The sequence below is a fragment of the Trichechus manatus genome, unplaced genomic scaffold (genome assembly GCF_000243295.1).
Source record: "Trichechus manatus latirostris isolate Lorelei unplaced genomic scaffold, TriManLat1.0 scaffold00083, whole genome shotgun sequence".
Taxonomy (NCBI): domain Eukaryota; kingdom Metazoa; phylum Chordata; class Mammalia; order Sirenia; family Trichechidae; genus Trichechus; species Trichechus manatus.
This window is the reverse complement of record NW_004444019.1, coordinates 9,432,288-9,439,075: the sequence shown is the minus strand read 5'-3', so window position 1 is coordinate 9,439,075 and position 6,788 is coordinate 9,432,288. Positions and strand designations below refer to the sequence as shown.

At 36.4% G+C, this 6,788-nt stretch overlaps 1 pseudogene; it reads right to left on the bottom strand.

The window, feature by feature from the left end:
* The window catches only part of LOC101343107 (coiled-coil domain-containing protein 112-like), a 177,265-nt pseudogene extending 173,376 nt beyond the window's left edge, over nucleotides 1-3,889 (bottom strand).
* Nucleotides 3,890-6,788: the final 2,899 nt, after the last annotated feature.

Below are 6,788 nucleotides of genomic sequence, written 5' to 3'. Positions count from 1 at the left end.
CAAACTTTCAGAGAAGAGCTTACACTAGTACTACTCAAACTATTTCAGAACATAGAAAAGGAAGCAACACTTCAGAATTCATTCCATGAAGCCAGCATAACCCTGATACCAAAACCTGGCAAAGATGCCACAAAAAAGAAAATTACAGACCAATATCTCTCATGAATATAGATGCAAAAATTCTCAACAAAATTCTCGCCAATAGAATTCATCATCATATCAAAAAAATAATACACCATGATTAAATAGGATTCATACCAGGTATGCAAGGATGGTTCAACATTAGAAAATCAATCAGTGTAATCCACCACATAAATAAAATGAAGGAAAAGAACCACATGATCATCTCAATTGATGCAGAAAGGCATTCAACAAGATCCAACACCCATTCCTGATAAAAACTCTCAATAAAATAGGAATAGAAGGGAAATTTCTCAACATAATAAAGGGCATCGATACAAAACCAACAGCCAACAACATTCTTAATGGAGAGAGGCTGAAAATGTTCCCTGCGAGAACAGGAACAAGACAAGGATGCCCTTTATCATCACTCCTATTTAACATTGTGCTGGAAGTTCTAGCTAGAGCAATAGGACAAGAAAAAGAAATAAAAGGCACCCAAATTGCTAATGAAGAAGTTAAACTGTCCCTGTTTGGGGATGATATGATACTATACATAGAAAACCCTAAAGACTTCATGAGAAAACTACTGGAACTAATAGAAAGATCACAGCAGAGTAGCAGAATACCAGATAAACATATAAAAATCAGTTGGATTCCTATACACCAATAAAGGGAACGATGAAAAGGAAATCAGGAAAAAAATATCATTTATAATAGGCCCTAAAAAAATAAAATACTTAGGAATAAATCTAACCAGGGATGTAAAAGACCTATACCTAGAAAACTACAAAACACTACTGCAAGAAACCCAAAGGAATCTACATAAATGGAAAAATATACCATGCTCATGGATAGGTAGACTCAACATTGTGAAAATGATAATTCTACCCAAAGCACTTTACAAATACAATGCAATCCCAATCCAAATACTAACAACATTCTTTAAAGAGATGGAAAAACTAATCATTAACTTTAGGTGGAAAGGAAAGAAGCCCCGAATACGTAAAGCACTATTGAAGAAGAAGAATAAAGTAGGAGGACTCATACTACCTGACCTCAGAAACTACTGTACAGCTACGTTAGTCAAAACAGCCTGGTACTGGTTCAACAATAGATACATTGACCAGTGGAACAGAATTGAGAACCCAGATGTAAATCCAACCACTTACGATCACCTGATCTTTGACAAAGGCCCAAAGTCCATCAAATGGGGAAAAGACAGTCTTTTTAACAAAAGGTCCTGGCAAAACTGGATGTCCATCTGCAAAAAATGAAACAGGACCCATACCTCACACCATATACAAAAACTAATTCAAAATGGATCAAAGACCTAAATATAAAGCCCAAAACTATAAAGTTCATAGAAAAAAAATCGGATCAAAGCTAGAGGCCCTAATACATGGCATTAACAGGATACAAACCATAACCAACAACACACAAACTCCAGAAGATAAGCTAGATAACTGGGATCTTCTAAAAATCAAAAACTTATGCTCATTGAAAGACTTCACCAAAAGAGAACCTACAGACTGGGAAAAAAAATTTTGGACATTACAAGTCAGACAAAGGTCTAATCTTTATAATCTACGACAAAATCCAACACTTCTACAACAAAAAGACAAATAATCCAATTAAAGAATGGGCAAAGGAAATGAACAGACACTTCACCGAAGAAGACATTCAAGCAGCCAACAGGCATATGGGGAAATGCTCGCGATCACTAGCCATTCGAGAAATGCAAATTAAAACCACAATGAGATACCATCTCACCCCAGCATAACTGGAACAAATCAAAAAAACTGGAAATAACAAGTATTGGAGAGGCTGCGGGGAGATTGGAACTCTTATGCACTGTTGGTGGGAATGCAAAATGATGCAACAATTTTGGAGAATGATATGGCACTTCCTTGGAAAGCTAGAAATAGAAATACCATAGGATCCAGCAATCCCACTCCTAGGAATATATCCTAGAGAAATAAGAGCCATCACATGAATAGACATATGCACACTCATGTTCATTGCAGCATTGTTCACACTAGCAAAAAGATGGAAACAACCTAGATGCCCATCAACAGATGAATGGATAAACAAACTATGGTACATACACACAATGGAGTATTATGCAATGATAAAGCACAGTGATGAATCTGTGAAACATCTCATCATATGGATGAAACTGGAGGACATTATGCTGAGTGAAATAAGTCAGTCACAAAAGGACAGATATTGTATGAGACCTCTACTGTAAAAACTCACGAAAAAGTTTACACACAAAAGAAACAATCTTTGTTGGTTAAGAGGAATGGGAGGGGTGGGGGGGAATACTAAATAGACAATAGATACGTGGTAACTTTGGTGAAGGGTAAAACAGTACACAATACAGGGGAAGCCAGCATAACTTGTACAAGGAAAGGTTATGGAAGCTCCATAGACACATCCAAACTCCCTGAGGGACTGAATCGCTGGGTGGAAGGCTGTGGGGACCATGGTCTCAGGGAATATCTAGCTCAACTGGCATAACACAGTTTATAAAGACAACGTTCTACATTCAAAAAAAAAAAAAAAAATGTTGCCAGGAGTCAATTCTGATTCACAGAGACTCTATAGGACTGCCCCATAGGATTTCTCAGGAGCAGCTGGTGGATTTGAACTGCCAACATTTTAATCACTGTGCCACCGGGGCTCGATACTTCCCTGGTGCCTTTTAAATGATTATTTGAAATCCAGTGAAGAAAATACCTCAGGGAATTTTTCCATCCCTGAGAATACAGAAATATTGATGCTTTCCCCTCAAAGCTAAATTACTGGGTTAAAGGCAAGGAGACTTGCAAAATTATGTTAGCCCCTTTGTGCTGAAGAGGCAACTATGATTGTATTGATAAGTCTCTTCTTTGGAATCAGATGAGATTTGAGTCTCAGCTTTGTCCCTCACTAGCTATGTGCCCTTGAGTGACTTGCCTCACATTGTCTACAAAACGGGGATTCTAATTGTACTTATCTCATAAAATTGTGAGAATTAAACTTTAAATGTATGCAAAGCACTTTTTATAGTTATTATTATTCCTATTATCTGGATAGGAATCCTGGATTTTCAACAATGAAACTGGTCTAATTGAAATCTCTCACAAAGATTTTTGATAAAGAAAACAAGATTGAATTTCTGCCGGCAGATTCCTCTCTAAGCTTCCTATTTCTTTTCTTCTACATCTCTTGCTTCCCAAAATGAACATTTGGCTGAAAGCTTAGCGAGAATGCAGAAAGGCTCCCAGGGAGGAGAGCACCTTCCAAGGATCTGTGATAAATATCCCTCAGCTTTATAACTCCACAGGCTTAATTCCTACTTTGTAGCTAGGGCCTAGGGCATCAACCTTCTTGGCAGTTTCAAGTCACACACTGTGCAGAAACCAATTTCTTTAGGGAAAATGTAATACACATTGAAGCAGGTTAAAACCCATGATTTTTATGTGTATTCTGCACAGGTGGTTTTTTGCACGCCTTTTAAAGTTACATTAAAAGAAGTCTATAGCGCCATGAAATAAAAAATGAATATATTGTGCTACATACAAAAAAGTATATCCGCATAGCAAAAGAAAATAATAATGAGCAAAGTCAAAAGACAAATGACAAATTGAGAAAAATATTTGTAACTCATATAACATGCAAAGCTTACCTTGCTAACATATCTCTGAGAACATGCTGTGTGGTCTCTTTTCTCGCACCGTCTGTACTCTGGATTCGTGAGCACTCTAAAGTTCAGGCTGGACATTGGTACGGCTTTCTGACTGACTATGAAAACAGTGGGAGGCATATTTTCTTGGGGTTTCCAAAATACACAAAATCCAGACTCACTTTCCACTAATTTTCATTATTCTTAAACGCAATGTTTATAATTGTTACTATACTATAGTGTTCTAAAAGTGGTGTTATTACATGCAAGTTGTAATAGAAGTCCAGCCAAGCTATTAGATTAAAATTGCTCTAGTGATACGGTGAATAATGATGCATTCATATGAATAGATAAAGATACAAGCAGAAGTCATACACACACACACAAAAGTCTATCATTTGGAAGTGTACTCTAGCAGCTGTGGCATCAAGATACACTTCGGAGAATAATGTTTTCGGATGAACCCTAGCACTCTATACGATGCTAATGATATCTAATGGAAAATCATTTAAATGGTCCCACATCCTGTAATACCTCTGAAGTCAATAATCAGTGAGTTAGTGTGAGAAGCAAGTAAGTGGTTTTTAAATTACTGTGGAGGAAGATATTATTTAGATTTACTCCACTTAGATTTTCTGATCAATTAACAGGTCACAACCAAGCAAGTCTTACATTTTTCCTAGTGCTGCAATGAACCATTTCTCTCATTAATAAAATCCAACAGTCCTCAGTTCATGCAGGCAGCTGTTATATTTATCATACTTATATTTATAAATGACTATAATGATCACATAATGTTGTTGCTATCATTTTTTGGAAATGATCCAGGATTTGTTCTCATAGAACTCATGTAAATCCTTCCATTTCAAATGTGGAATATATAAAATATTTAGTATGTTTCAATTCTGGAGCAGAAGTACATTTCACCAATTATTTAGAAGTAGTGAATCTACGATAAGTCAGACATAGAATTCAATCCTTTTAAGTCCCATTTATCATAATGTAGTATCACATGAAAGATTAACATCCAAAGTTGGAGGGAAATGATTAACTATTATACTTTCTAATCGCCTGTGGTCAATATTTTCAAGCACTTTAGATAAACCCAAACCTCCAAGGGAATTTATCTTCCATCATACTGATTGAATCTAAGTATGGTTTAGCTTTCTCTCACCTTCACTTCCTCCCTGCCCAGCAGCCACTTTTGTTTCCATCTTGTGAACTAAGTCTGAGTCAGATGAGATCCTAAACATTCTGAGAATTTCGACCATGTCATCATCAATTCAGCTAGAAAGCGGAGAATGTACAATAGCACATTATGCCCATCATCATCATCACCTTACCTGTGCACTGAGGTCACTACAGCTGCAGCATGGAATAATCGCATTTCCTCTGTAAACCAAACCTAACTATGGAGATAACGGAGCAATCAGCATTCAAAGCCGTCTTTCCAAGTCTTTAATAAATAAGTTTTACATAACTTTAAATGACTTTTATCATAGTGAATATTCCAATCAAAGAAGAGAGGAAAGAAGGGGTTAAAGTGTTGTTTGTTTTGGGAGAATAGAGGGTGGAGAAGAAAGAATCACAGAATTCCTATTAAAATTGACAAGATATTCATTGACTAAATTCCTTCCAGGGTGCGACTCTCTTCCCTTTTTTTCTTCTTCCCTTCCGCCCTTGAACCACTAGCAGCGTGTTCTGTCATTTCTTCCTTCTGTTCAGACAGCTGTTCAAGACAGACTATTTTGGGTTTATTGATTTCTTCCTAAATTAATCACTCTGCAACAAGAATATATCAGATTAAATGATACTATCCATACAGGTTCCTGTGATTGGAAAAAAAAAAAAAAGGCTGATAGAGAGACAGAAAGACTTCCCTCTCTCTAGGGTTTCCTTCCCATGATATATGAACTATTAATAAATATGTATCAGTCAAGAGACTTTAATAATGAAAATGCCTAAGCACTGGAGTCTTCACAAGTGTTTATGGTAGTTTTTTTTATTAGAGTGGTTTTAGACCTTTGCATATGTACTGCATTATAAAAATCTCTATTTCAGGACTTTCGGACTTGGGACACTAAATATGTATGTAGCTTTAACCAAACAAGACAATTTTTTAGGAAGGTGATCAGAATATTGTAGCTTTTCCAAAAACGACTTATTAAAGCTGATTTTTTAAAATAAGCTACACAAGCAATTTGTATATTTATAATTAATTCACAGTAGGGACATGATTTTAAGACTAGTAATCAAGCAGTCACTTTTTCTTCAGTCTGCAGGAATTTCTCTGGGCTCCTCAAAAATATCTTATTATTCAAATTTCCTATTCATCTTGTTAGAATTAAGAAAATAAAGGCTACAAAGCAGATAGGCTGGTGCCAGTTTAGAGGAACTAGATGATCTTGGGAAGTAAGCACCAGTTTTCAAACCAGCTTCCATAATGTTACACAATTTGTGTGAAAAACAGACGTGTAAATAAAGGAGTCCCTGGGTGGCGCAAATGGTTAAATGCTCCACTACTAGCCAAAAGGTTGGAGGTTTGAGCTTACCCAGAAGTGCCTTGGAAGGCAGGCCTAGAAATCTGTTTCTGCAAGGTCACATCCTTGAAAATCCTATGGATCAGTTCTACTCTGCATGCATGGGGCCACCGTGAGTCAAAATTGACTTGATGGCAACTAACAATAGTAACTATTGTCACCATGGCACCTTGAAGGGGACATTATCAATTCCTTAAAAAACTACTCCTTAATAAAAGTCAATTGATTATTATGTGACCATTTGAGGTACTGGGAGTGGGGGGAAAAGAAGAATAAACCCAGAAGAAACAAATTTTGCTTTGTTTCCTTTTGTTTCAGGGCACAACCCCAAAAGTGCAAAAATGGAAAATAGTGACATTATAATAAGGGCATCATAGGTGATTTGAACAGCAAGTCTTACTCTGCCTTTCAAAATGTGCAAATACATATTTTCTACTGATTTTATTCAAGTATTATTA